The sequence below is a fragment of the Anopheles aquasalis genome, chromosome 3 (genome assembly GCF_943734665.1).
Source record: "Anopheles aquasalis chromosome 3, idAnoAquaMG_Q_19, whole genome shotgun sequence".
Taxonomy (NCBI): Eukaryota; Metazoa; Arthropoda; class Insecta; order Diptera; family Culicidae; genus Anopheles; species Anopheles aquasalis.
In genome coordinates this window covers 24,640,749-24,654,095 of record NC_064878.1, presented here as the reverse complement: position 1 = coordinate 24,654,095, position 13,347 = coordinate 24,640,749, and the positions used below count along the sequence as shown (strand labels likewise).

General features: G+C 51.1%; 1 protein-coding gene across 1 annotated transcript in view; it reads left to right on the top strand.

Moving 5' to 3' along the window:
* The first annotated feature begins 3,565 nt into the window (after positions 1–3,565).
* Positions 3,566–13,347, top strand: part of LOC126575258 (protein CBFA2T2) — a 72,731-nt gene continuing 62,949 nt past the window's right edge. Inside the window, exon 1 of the mRNA XM_050235868.1 lies at positions 3,566–4,213. The gene's annotated coding sequence lies outside the window, so the exon portion shown is untranslated. The remainder of the gene's footprint in view (positions 4,214–13,347) is intronic.

Here is a 13,347-nt window from a genome sequence, read left to right as displayed (position 1 = left end):
CATCCGCGGTCTCGATGGACGTGCGTCGAGTTGTGGAGGTGAATTCGAGAATGGCGCGTAGTAGCGAACGTTTTTACGCTCCATGATGTGTGCAGTCTGACCAAATGTTCGCAGGAATGTAATACAAAAGACTGCCAGAAATCGTTCTCATGATTGAGAAACTTATTATTCTCAAATGGGAACTCGTGTAATGACTGTTCTGTACAAGTACTTTTCATCCAACTCCCTTTTCAATTCCTTACTTAAGTGAAAGACATTTGCATTCATTCTGCCCAAAACAAGGGCCCTCAGCTGCCGCTTCTTCGTCCCTTTAACCGCCGTGTTCGTGTTGCACGTGGCAGTTAGCGTGTTGGCAGGCTGGCTGGGTAGGTAAGCTGCCAGGCGGCACAGGTGCATCGTCGTCAGGCTTCCGGGACTGCCCTACTGAACCGGAGGGACCGGAGGGTTCGCGCAGCTGGCCACAACGGCCGTACGGTGACCGTATCGCATGCCTAACCCTCACGTCAGCTGCTCGTTCTTGCCCCTCCGCGAACAGCCAAGATGCCAGCAGAATGGGAAGGGTGAGTTTGCCAGTTAGAAATGGAGGGTAAACTGGTGACGTCGATGGTTAGCTTCGTGAATCGATGGAATGGTCACACCAAAATGCAACTGGAACCGGGAGACGGTCACTTTGTACAGCGACGATTGTCAATTCCACGCAATCGGCGACTAGTCACTAGCTGGGAACCGTCACGGCAGGCAAAACATAAAAAATTCAGCTATTAGCACACAAACCATCCAGGAATGCCCAGTCTCTGGCAACCGGATTCGATTACCGAGTAGCAAGCAACCGAAAAGCGGGGGGAAAAACCTCTTTCTTTTCATTTTTTTGTATTTTTTTTGTTCCCTTCAACCGAACCAAGGCGTTGTGGGCTGATCCTCACCACACCGGGTGTGGGAACTAGTGCCACATGCAAATCAACAGTCAGGATAGACGCGGAGCAGCAGCAGCAGTCCCGGGAACTCGCGGACTCTGTAGCGAGAGTCTGGGAGTGGTCCTCTAGATTCTGGCCTCATCGCCGGTGGTGGTGGTGGTCTCGACGCTAATCTCGGCTCTAAACCACAACACACATCCCCTCCAGACCAACTGTTACCGTACAATGGGCTGCAGCGCGATGTGTGTTTCGTAGATAAGAATTCTAATGAAACCAACACGATCAGCCCACCCACAATGGCGCTCGAGGAAAGGGGGTAAACGAAAAAGGGGTGAAAAAAAGGTTCCCCCCTTGCTCCTGCAAACCAACCACCCATTTCGGCAAACTGGCAACAGCTTGGAAAGAAGTTTTATTGGCACCAACGACCACGCGGTGGTGAAGGCGCGGACGGACGAAAGTTCCGTGGGAATATTTTGCAACCCTCGTAGCCGGGACCGGGACGTGGTGCGGTGTGGTGTCGCCCAGCGGGGTGGAGAGAGCTGATGGCAGGTGGCCGCACATTAAGTTTTTTGATTCGTTAAACCCCCGCCGGGTGCTAGCCCGGGGGGGGAACGGGGGGACCGGTACGAGCTTTTGTACGATTGATTGACGTGAGGGAGCTTTCAAAAGTATGATCCTGTGTGGTTTTCGGGGGGGGCGGATCGTGCGGGGAGGGAGAGATATGGGGGTCAAAAGTTTTGCGAAACGTCAAGCCCGGGCACCGACACTCGCCGCGTCGCAAGATAGTTGCGAGAACATTTACAATCCGTGATCCGAGGCGGGGGAATGCAGAGGGGACACATACACGGGGTGAGGACTTTTCAAAATTGGATTCTTTTGACAGCTCCAACTAGTGGTGGGATTCGTAGAGTTTTTTTTTGTGTGTATTTGTGTATTATTGTGTGATTCGTTTACTTAAATGCTCCATCTGTAGCGCTTCCGAACTTTAATTACTGTCACCATAACCTCACAATTAACACCGAAGTGCTGAATTGCGAGCAATCTGTGGGTGAAGGTCCTGATGAAAACAGAGTAGCCATTGTGAAGCCTCCCATAGACGTGCATTTAATCCTTTTTGTACCTGGACGTCCTTTTTTCTTACTAACGATCACTTTGCTGACCGCGAACCAAACTTTGATGGAAAATATGAACGCCTATGAGAGGCTTTACGTAATAATGATGTCCTGGGAATGTTTTCGGCACCTTACAGATGCAACAGATTCGAAGCGAGGATGTAAAAATCTGATCCTCGATCGAAACACTCCCTCTCTTTAATTCCCTGGAGGTGCGACAACCTCCCACCCATCCCATATCGTCCGCTTTGCTGACGAGTTACGAGTGGCACGATTGTTGTGTGGTTGTTTCTGTTCGCCCGAGAATGGTGAACGAAATGAAACGAATAACATCATATTTATCACAATCGTTAGTGTACAGACACACCCGCAGACCCTCAGACCACCATCCCCGCGCATTGCTGGCGTTTAATCATGGCGCGAAAGTGAGCCCCGAAGCTCGCACTCGCTCCAACAGCTACACCTCCGGCCAATCGCCAAAACCGAGCAACATAATCGTTCAGCCATCACCATCATCACCAACCAACCCCATCCGACCCGACCCGACCAGACCATCATCGTCCTCGCGTCATCCCTTTTTTTGCGATGCTGGCGGCAGCGCCCGTACTTTCCCACGCCAATCGTTCATTGTTGTTGTGTGCGGTGAGTGTGGCCTGGAGGAGCCATGCAGCGTGCTGGTTTGATAGGCCGCGTGCCGCTCGACGCGACGAAAAGGGAAGCGACAGTAGAGAGGAGGTAGAAGATGATAAAAGTAATATCCTGACTAGGGGCGGTGGAAGACGCGCGAGAATTTCTTGCGATTGGTGGTTTTTTGTTGTTGTTTAAGTAGAGTTATTTTCAAATTATGCGTATTTACAAATAGTTTGAACTAGGTTTAGTCTGTACCATTTTCTAGCTGCAGTTGATGTGTTTAATCGATTCCTCTGTTTACTGCTAATTATTTACAATTATTCTCCTTTTTTATTTTGTTTTTATTTTATTATTCTTTCCATTTTTCCATTTTCAATGATTCCATGCTTGCACTTCGTGTTCCGCGATCAGTTCATTCGCGTTTCGTTCGGGGCACTCACGAAGCTTTCGTGTGTTTGATACAGTGCGTTTCATGATGATTGTCTATTTGTTTAATATTTCTTGGTGAGATAAAACTATTTTTTGGAAATGAGTTAATATACATGCTTGCATGTCTATTGCAGATTTTGTTGTAAGGCTTTGGTTAAGCTTTCATTTTGTGGTAGACTCTATTGTTTGATATTCTTTTCCAAAGGCCTTTATATAATTTATTATTGAAATTAAAGAAAGAATTATTTAATTTTGTAAAACCGAATGTATCCTCATTTACCATAAAATCGAGCGCCACCATCATTGTGAAACGCATTGTAGCCCCGGCCGATGACGCAGACTCCACTCGGACAGCCGGTGGCGTTATCCGATGCTGATGCCACCGAACAGGGACGACCGCGGCCCCTCATCATTTATCTCTCGGGCGTCGTGCGGTGCGGTTCTGGTTTTCTGGTGCTAACACGCGAAGAGCCGCAGCAGCATTCTTGGCTTCGTTCGCTTGTTGTGGCGCGTGCGAACGTTCTACGCCACGGAGTTATCCGGCTCCGGCGTCAGTAGGCCGAGTGTCGTTTCGTGATTTCGAAGAACAATCGAAGCAACCACGTTTCAGTCAGTTCGTTGCGCGCTAAATGGCAGTACATCAGGCTCCCTAAACAGTGTCGCGGCCGGCAAATAGATAAGAAAACATCCTTTTCTGGTGTGCTGTAAGTGTGTGCTAGTGTGTGGAAAGGAGTTCTCTCGGATGATAAGCGTGGAAAAGCCCCGTTTCGGGTGTTTGTTTTCGGAAAAGCCGCCCTTGATTCGATAACGGAACCGGTGTGACGGTCGCGTGGCAGTGTTGTTTCGTTGTCGTAGCGAGAACATGTAGTAGTGAGAAGTGTACGCCTGCTGCTGTTGCTGCTGCTGCTGCTATCCACCCAGAGAGGGAGAGAGTGACGTCATCGTTGAGAACGCTCCGTGGCTTCCGGTTCAATCAGCTGTTTCGGGGCCGATTTCCGTTCGCCCGTCGTTGAAATCGAACGCAGTCAAAGTGCAAACGTGAGTGAGATCGCTCAGGAAAGAAGTTCACGAAGAAGCGTTTGGAAAGGGAGGAAGGAGATCGTTCCTCTGGAGATCACACAGAAAAAGGTAAGAAGCACAGAAGGCGACCGTGCATGTGTCTTCCATTAATGTGTCGGTGGAGGAAAGCGGGGGATGGGTCGGTTCTCAAATTAGAACCGAGAATCAATTACGGCGGGGCCCGGGAAGGCGTTTGAAAGTCGCCCCCGGTGGCCCCATCTGTCACCGGATTAGCTGGCCATAAATCAATGTGTTTATGGGTCTGGAAGGGCGCCAGCCCAGGGGGGGCGGCGGCCGGAAAAGAGGGCGAGGGAGGTAGGTTCGTCATTTGATTCCCCCGCCACGTGTTCAGGATTTTCGCGCGGAAAATGACGATGGCGTGCGGTGCGCGGGTGCCCATAATGACTTGCCATGAACACATCAATTCCTTGGCCTCCCATGCCGCCGGTCTGCCGCCTGACGATGCGCGCGTTCTAACGGTTCGGGTGCACGTGATGATTGTGGTGCATCACGCAACCGAAAATAAACACCACGGATTCCCCCGCCCGTCACGACGGTGCCTCAACGAAGCAACTGCCGCAGGGCAACGGCTGAACCTTTAATTTGAATCCGTTTTGGGTCATTTGGTGCGGCTACTCCGCGGGTACTTCCTTATTGCCTAGCGAACCAAAATATTAATTAATTATTGCAACCGCAAGGAGACCTGGTTTGCGATTCATTTTTAGTGGAAGCGATAAATTGTGAAATACTTTACCTTAGCTCGATCGCCGTAACCGTAGAACAACCTCATCAAAGTGTTCTCTCTGGGAGTGTGGTTGCTATGCACAGTGACCACGTGTGCATGATTCACCTTCTTTCGGTTCGGTAGCACTTTCGAGCAGAACGCGCTCTTGCAAGCGTAGCATTCGCCCTCGAATGCCTTACACCTGTCTCGCCCGTTAGTTCCGGCAATTTATGCGATCATATGTTGACAGACTGTTCTCTGCTGACACGACGACGCAGCGGCAGCGTGTACCGGCACTCCCGGAAGTCGGTCGGGCCTGTTCTGCCGTGTCTCGCGGTGTGCGGTGTAATTTGGCGTTGTTTGCGTGTTCAGCTGTTTCTACAATGTTCTCATCTTCTTCGTCGCGCTTCGAGAGTGAGGGTTCTAGAGAGGCGTTTGTTGAGTTTGTTTCGGTTTCGGTTCATTAAACGATTTGTTTTGGATTCTTTGAGTCTAAAACTGTTCTTCTGAGTAGCTCACGGAGCACCTTTGTTGGCGGTTTATTATATGATCGTTCGTCGTTCTAATGATTTAATTGTTTTTAATGTAAAAGAGCATTTGCAATATTTTTGGAACACATTCTGCTCAAGATTTAAATAAAAAAGGGAAATCACCAATTGAAAACAATTGTGAAACATTAAGAAACTCCACGTAAGATGCAATACAGAAAGCAAAAACAACGCAGCAAACGATCACTGCCCTGATCGCCCTGATCTTCTCACATTTCCGTGACCCTTTCTTCCATTCTCCCTGTAAACCCACGTCTAATGAGCTTCGCGGATATGCTGCACGCGTTACACGATAGCGTACCCGTCAGCCGGTAAAACACGCGGCCTGCTGCGGCCCTTGCTGCCAGCTGCAACCAGCCTGTCTTGGCTAGAAAACTTGCATTTTCCTCCGGAGATCGCGCGCCACTGTGCACCACATGCCGCTGCCAATCGCATTTTCCAAACGGCACGACACGGTGGCTGCAGCTGCTGCCGCTTTCTTCTATTTCTTGACAAAACGGCCCTCCGGTTTGCTTGCCTTTGCTCTTTCATGGCGGTGCGCGTCTAGCGGCTACGCTACGGGCGCCATTCGCTGCTCGCTAATGTTGTTTTGGTTGTTTTTTCCCTCGAACTTTTTATTGCTTGTAAGCAAAGATACACAAGGAGGAGAGTGGTGCTGTTTGGCCGTTAGGTCAACTGTCTTGCGTGCTCGCTGGAATGTTTCGACAAATGGGTTGATTGAATAATGTTGATTGAGGTTGAAGATCGCTGACCGTATGAGATGAATCAGGGCAGCCATTTGCAGGTTTTTATGAGTTCACCTTGTCGGGGGAAGAGAGCAATACCTTTTCATGAGCACCTGTTCCTACAACACACCGATGAAGAGGCTTCCTCGAGGTCCACAAATGACTTATTTGTTTTTGAGCGAAATAGTGGCAGTAGTGTCGACAAAAAAGAAATGCTAAGCTACACAACTTGAGGCACAAGCCGTTGTTTCGTATCTTGCTGGGAAACACTAAAAACCTTCCCGGACCCGGAGAGCAAAACAACGGAACTAGTGGGCGCACCGGTAGACTGACGATGCGCCCGGTAACATGCCCACGTAGCGATCGTCAAGTTGAGTCGTCGTCGTACTGGAGACGACAAACAGGACGCGTGTATTTGATGTGCATCGTGTGTTAGCTTAACCTCATCCTATCACAATCCTCTCCGCCCCCCCGGGGGGGAGCGTTTGCTTGATAAAAACGGATTGCCATCGTCCACCGTCGTCTCACACATTAGCTCTCGGGTCCTATTTTATCGTTTGCTTAAGCATCGAAACCAGTCACCGTAAGCGAAGCTTCTTCTTCTAGTCCTGCCTGCCAAACAGCATGCCCGATTTTCGGTGACGTCCATTCATCCCAGGGTACCAGAGTGTCCGCACCAGAGTCCCGGGGTTTGTTTGGAAAGCTGCTGCTGTATATGGCTCGCAGCATCGGAACGGAAAAGGGGGCGAAATTCTTGAAGCAACCAACACAAGACTACCGTGGCCGGGTTCCGTTTGCCGGACTGTCGGACTTCCTGTTTAGGCGCAACTGGAACTGGAAGAACGCGCCTCGGTGAGGTGGATCACCGTTCCCGGTGCGTTTGGATGCGTGTCGCTCGTTTCCCGGCAGTTTGTCTTTGGACTTCTTCTACGAACTGGACTTGCGGGCACGGTCGATGCAATAACGGGCATTCCCCAGGCACCATCGGCCCCGCTATACCTTCTTGGAGTGGACTAGAGGAGGAACGCTGAGGTGCGTAGACTGCAAGCATCTACAAGGATTCCCAAAGTCCAGGCTGTGCGTTGTGTAGATCGCCACCACCAGAAACACGCTGGCGCGCCAACGAACCGGCAAAGCAAACAAACGCTGGGAGCTGACCGACGACCGAAGTGCACCGGTCGCCGAGAATTCGGTCCAGGTCCCGGGTTGCCCGGTTTTTGGAAAACACATTTCGCCCATTTTTGGAGCCAGAAGCGTAGTGGAGCCTAAAACAAACGTAAGCCCGGTTCTGTTCGTCCTCATCGTCGTCACCATCATCATCATCAACATCGTCCGTAGCGGTTGCTCACTCGCTGGCTGCGGGCTTGTATCTTTCGCAATTCCCGAATCCCGGAATCTGCTGGTACGGAGAATGAGGGGGGGCGGAGAAGGCTTTTCGGGCTTCCAAGCACCAGGCTTTTCGGCCTTCCAAGCACCAGCACGGGCATGCAGACGATTCCGGCAAGGATCAGGAGCTCCGGAGGAACGACGATTCGAAACCGAGTCGTCGCTTGCACGTCTCCCTGGGTCGGCGCATTTCCGGCTGTTCTTTGATTTACTCCCGCATCTTCGGCATGGCATGCCCGCTTGTTTTTGGCGAAACACTGGAGACCCCTTGGGGTCTCCCTCTGGAAGGGGGCGCAGGGAGACTCGAGCCTGCCGATAACAAGCGTGCGCATCGCATGTCATGGCAAGCAAACTCGTTCTCTCGCACTCTAGTAGATGGTGAAGTCTTCTTGGACGACGACGACGAGCTTCAAGAGCGAGCGATACGGCGCAACGGGAACAGGACGGAAATGCATCCGCAAATTTCGGCAGAAGCGTCGTCGTTTCGCCAGCACGGACTTGGTCTTCGTTGCTGCATGGATGATTCTGAAAACCTTCCCTCCCCGGGTGGGTGGGCAGGAAAAAAAAGCTACCCCCACGCAGAGGGAGATAATGCCGAGATGGGTACTGACTGGGTTTAGAGAGGAGCAATTATGCGGGACTGTTGGAACATCGTGAAGATGATGCCAGAGGAGGGAAGCGGTGCTCCAAAGATAGCGTCGTACGCGCGGACTCTCGCTCGCTAGCTGCCAGCGCGCTCCAGTCATTCATGATATGTTCAGCAAACAAGCAAGCAAGCAAGTGGCAAGTGCAGGCGGTGGCCGATGAGGCCCAGTTGTTGTGTTTTTGGTGGTTTTTGGTAGCTGCAGCTCATCGGAACATCGTGCTGCTGGTCCCTATTGTGAAGGCCCCGGGTGGGCATATCCTGGTCCTGGTTGTTGCTGGTTTTTGGAGAGCTTCCTTCTTACGGGCACGCATAATATGCTTTGCATATTGCCTGCCCGCTGGACTGCAAACGTTGATTTTTTATGGAATCGGAATTTGCAATTTTCAAAACTACCAGCTGGTGGTTCGGGACATTTCTAGGTTTGCTTGTTGATGTTTGGTGTAGTCTTGGTTGTTTTTTTAACCAATTTGTATTCTTTTTTCATGGTAATATGTTTTATTGTATCTGTTTTTCACTATTTCACTTTTCTATGTTTTGCTGCCAAATATAATCGCAAATGTTTCTTTCTTTCAGAAAGATTTGGCAGTGGATTGGCTTTCAAATGTCTCATAAATATTTTATCTAGATTGAGACTTTTGCTGATAAATGTTCCATATTTTACCATTTTGATCGATCTTGATGATTCTCTTCTTTCAATTGATTATACGTAACAATTAGATTTTATATCAAGGGCAGGAGGAAATGCCTGTTCCCTCTATTCTTTGTATCCTATCTTCTCCTCCTTTCCTCCTAATAAATACGGCTTAGTCCGTAAGGTATCAGCAAAAAAAAATTAGATTTTATATTTGTTTAGCCGCTTTTTTGTACTACCCGTCATTCTAACTAATTCTTAATAATATCAGCCGAGAATTCTACTAAAATTAGAGTTTAATATGAACTTGTGCAGTTGCAACAGCATACTAGCAACATGCTTTGGCCAGCACTTTTGAGAACTGAAGCTGCAACGATCCATCTTGAAGCATTCTTCAAGGCAAACCATTGCTGCTGCTGCTGCTGCTGCAGGATGTGCACGTGCTGGTCCCGGAATTCCGGCAGGCGATCGGTAGAAATCCCGGCACCCCTGCTACAACCCTTGGCCAGTGATGTTGTTTGCGAGCGCGCCTCTGTGTGTGTGGCGTCTGTTTAATGACTGTGGGAATGGCCACAGCCGGCCCTGGATGGTTTCCGAATGGCAATGTGGCACACAATGGCACCAAAGACATGCATTCCCCGCACCGAAAACCAGTGGCCCCACAATCCTCGCCCTCCCTCCTTGGGCATACACATAAGGGGCCCGTGGGTGGTGGGTTCGGTAAACATCGGACCAATCAATGGGGGGGAAGCACTGCGCCCTGGCCCCTGCAGGGTACGCACGCATTTTGGGCGGCTCATCAAATCGGACCGTCGCGGCCATTAATGGCCGTAATTGTGGCCATTATTTCAATCTGGTCCAGCGGTAGAAGGGTGCCAGCACGACCACCAACAACAACTGCCACAACTGCACAGGGCGTAGCTTGGGTGGCGTTGGGTCCCCTCGGACCATTGAATGGCCGCGGAACCAGGAGCTCCAGGAGTGGAGGTAGTGATCGATAATTTACTGATCGAATGCGTGCCAAGGCAGCAAATCACCGCTGCTAGCGGGCACGGAACGGAATGGCCAGTGTCGGCTCGTTATGCTGTCAAAAGTGTTGGTGTGGAAGCATTAGGAGCGTATCAGCATCATCGATTCATCGGCTCCGTGAGGTTTGTTCACAGGAAATGTGGCCGCAGTGACCGCAGCGAGCGAGTGGTTGTGTTCTGACAGGTGTCACGAGTTGCAGTTTCTCAGATGCATGCGAAGACACCTCGTAGATCGTTTCAATGATGTTACATGTGTTCACTGGTACGCTCACTTACAAGAATGCTAATAAGGCGAGCTCATCGTAAGATGGCACGTTGCTGTTCTTGAGTAACAGCTGAAAAGAGCGAAGAACGGAACAAAACGAAGGAATCGTCAACACCCTAGTGTCACTCGGAATATCGTCCTGGCCTGTCTGTCTGCTAGGAACGTTGCTCTTCGTAGGACGTTCGTTGCAGTCTCGTCCTTGTCTGGTCCCTTTCCACGAAACTCCGAGACCGAGACAACCGAACGGCGTGAGAGTTTATCCACATGTTTGGCGACCTTTTGTGTGTCCTCGGGATGCGGGACCGAGACTGGCGGTTGCCTGTGGTTTTGTGCCAATGCGCCAACGGCTGCACACACGCTTCGAATGGGCTTTCTCTCTCTCTCTCTCTCTCTCACACAGAATGGGACACGGAGACAGACTGGCTACGCCGGGGTACCAGTTGCCAAGGAATAATAAGCTTTTGATTTAATAAAACACAAATAAAGAAGAACTGGGCTCGGAAATACGGGAAAACCGGGAACTTCAAATGGCAACTCATCGTAATCACAGCGCGTGGGTGGTGGTGGTGGTGGTCGTCCTTTGGGGGTTGATTGGTTGATAATGATGTTAATGCTGTATAATGTGCACTGGCAGAATGGGTGATTTTCTCGTGTATAGAGGACCTTTGGGACGCTTGGGACGCTTGAGCTTCTTGTAGGAATCGCAGGAAAGTTTGCTACCGAAAAATTATATTGGGATTTCATTTTATGTGAAAGTTTATGTCTGGAAAACAAATATGATTTACAAACCACTTTTCGGACCTCTATAAATTCCTTCATTAACTTTAAAGACCCCTTATATTTTGATTCAACCTAAACCGATATTATTGGGATTGTTTTACAAAAGCAGTAATCTATCGTAGCCACTTGAAAACAATGCTGCAACACTACGATATCGAGCAAGTTCCCGAATATACTTGTCAACGCAGCTCTCCATTTGCCGGCGTGTATTGTTTATCGTCCAAGCTACCAATACCAACGGGTATGTGGGATCTTCGCTAATCATCACCCAGGGGGGTGCGCACACTCGACTCGTCCCTTCGGACGTTTGCTTCTCGATCCTTCCTTATCGTCGTCAGCCAGCTACTGCCCCTCCCCTTTAGGGGTCCCCGAATGATTGCGGCTTCCGTCCGCATCCGGAAGTGGCATTTCTCTGCAAAAGCTCTCCCCTCCCCCACCGGAGACCCCTGGCAAGGTGGCTGCCGGTGGCGTATCTCAGAGAGCCGTCGGTAGATCCATCTTCCACCGGGCACCGGGTCACCGGGACTTGGACCTTCGCCACGCCAACATCCCAACGCCCCGGTGGACGCCAACTGGCACAACATGCTGGCATGCTGGCATGGCAGTGCAAACCAACCAACCAACCATCAGCGGAACGGATCAGTTGCAGGAGAGGTTTTGATGATGCCGACCGGCACCAGCACCAGCAGCAGCAGCAACAACAACGACGACCACGACGACGACGACGACGACGACGATGGTGGTGGAAAGTGTAAAAGGAGGAAAATGCGGGTTGCCTTCTACCTTGTGCACCATCTTGTGGGTGGTTTGTTGGGAGGGTGTGGTCGGGTTGGTGGTGGTGGTGTACGAGCGGCAGCTGCATTGTGTGTTCGAGACACCTGTGACCACTAAAAAATTGTTAATGGAATTGGAGATTTTTGTTGTCGCTTCTCCCATACACCACCGTCACCACAATACACTCTCTCTCTCTCTCTCTCTTTGGTCCGGTCCGGTGGTCTGGTGGAGGTCCCGGCCACTCCACTGCTGCTCAAACACTTGATTCGAGGAGCACCAGCACTGCATTGTTAGTGTGTGTTGGTATGTGAGAGAGAGGGAGACAGAGGCGAGAGGGTTGGCAAATGTTGGAATGCTGGTGGTGTAGTGAAAGTTTCTGTTCACCCAAACGGGGTATTCGTTGTGGACCAGCAGCAGCTCCAGCTCTCCGGGAAGGGAAGTTGGGATGGAAAATTTCAGTTTGGGAAGCATATTGCCCCGTAGCCGTCCTCCAAGCATCTCAGCTGCCGAGGAGTGTTTGGTGTGAAACTTTTGCACGTCCTGGTGCTGGTCCTGATCCCTGGCGGTGGTGGCGCTGCAAGTAGCTGGAGCTCTTCTTCAGCTGACAGCTCTCTGTTCTCTCTTTCTCTGCCTCTCGAAGCAGTAACGAGCGTCTAATGGAAATTGGTTCTGATCGAAATGATGGAATCCTGGCCTCCTGGCCGGTGGGGAGGACGCGTGAACAGGTGAGAGACGTGCTAGCCTAGTGGTGTGTCCTCCCGAGGGAAACCTCTCAGCCAACCAGCCAGCCTAGCGCATTGAGCTGTCACTGACAGGTGCACTAACGACATCCCCAAGGCCACAGGCGCTGACAGCGGACAGCAAACAAGCAAGACCCCGCAGATAAGTCTTCGTCTGTTGCTAAAGGCACCTTGCTTCACTAGTTGTAGGGCCCGACAGAGCTTATTAGTAGTAGTAGTAGTCCCGTTCGATCGACAAGAGACGAACTAAGACAACCAGCCAGGTTTAGTACAGTTTAGAACAAGTGCTTTCTGCCAAGATTCGCACCGAGAGCGCATTATACTGGCCCCGGAACTTGGTCCAAGAACTCGATGCGGTACCGGTCTATCGAGCCACGCCACCCCACCCACGCCACCCACCGGCCGGTAACATTAATCATTGGTCACACATTTCGCACACGTGTCCCCCCCCGGGTGGGGTGTGCCTGTGTTTGTACCGCGCGTACCGGCGTGTGGATGGTAATGATGCTCGCTCGGTGCCGGCGGACGGGCGGAAGTGTGGCTGCGGCAACTGCGGGCGGTCGGGCGGACGGGCGGTCGGGGGCACATTTCGTCGATATGTTGGCTGGCGTGAGTGCGCGCTCGCCGGTGTCGTGTGGTCTGTAAACCGCAGCAACCGGCAATATATTAATAGCATTCCAGCATGTTGTAATCGGCTTCGCCCACGGTCACCGGTGGGCCTATTTTGGTGGGTGGGGACGGGAGCATAATGTTCCCCCCTCTCAGCCTCACTCTCTCTCTCGTTTTCCCCTGTCTTGCCACGGGAAAACGGATATGGATTGGTTTTATTGAGTGATGGTGTTGGGCTGGGCGGGGCGAGGCGTGGTGGGGTGGCCAACTTTCAAACAAGCACCCGAAACCACCTCAGGGGATGGGGATGACCATCGGGCAATCAGGCGGTGTGCGGCTGGTTGTGG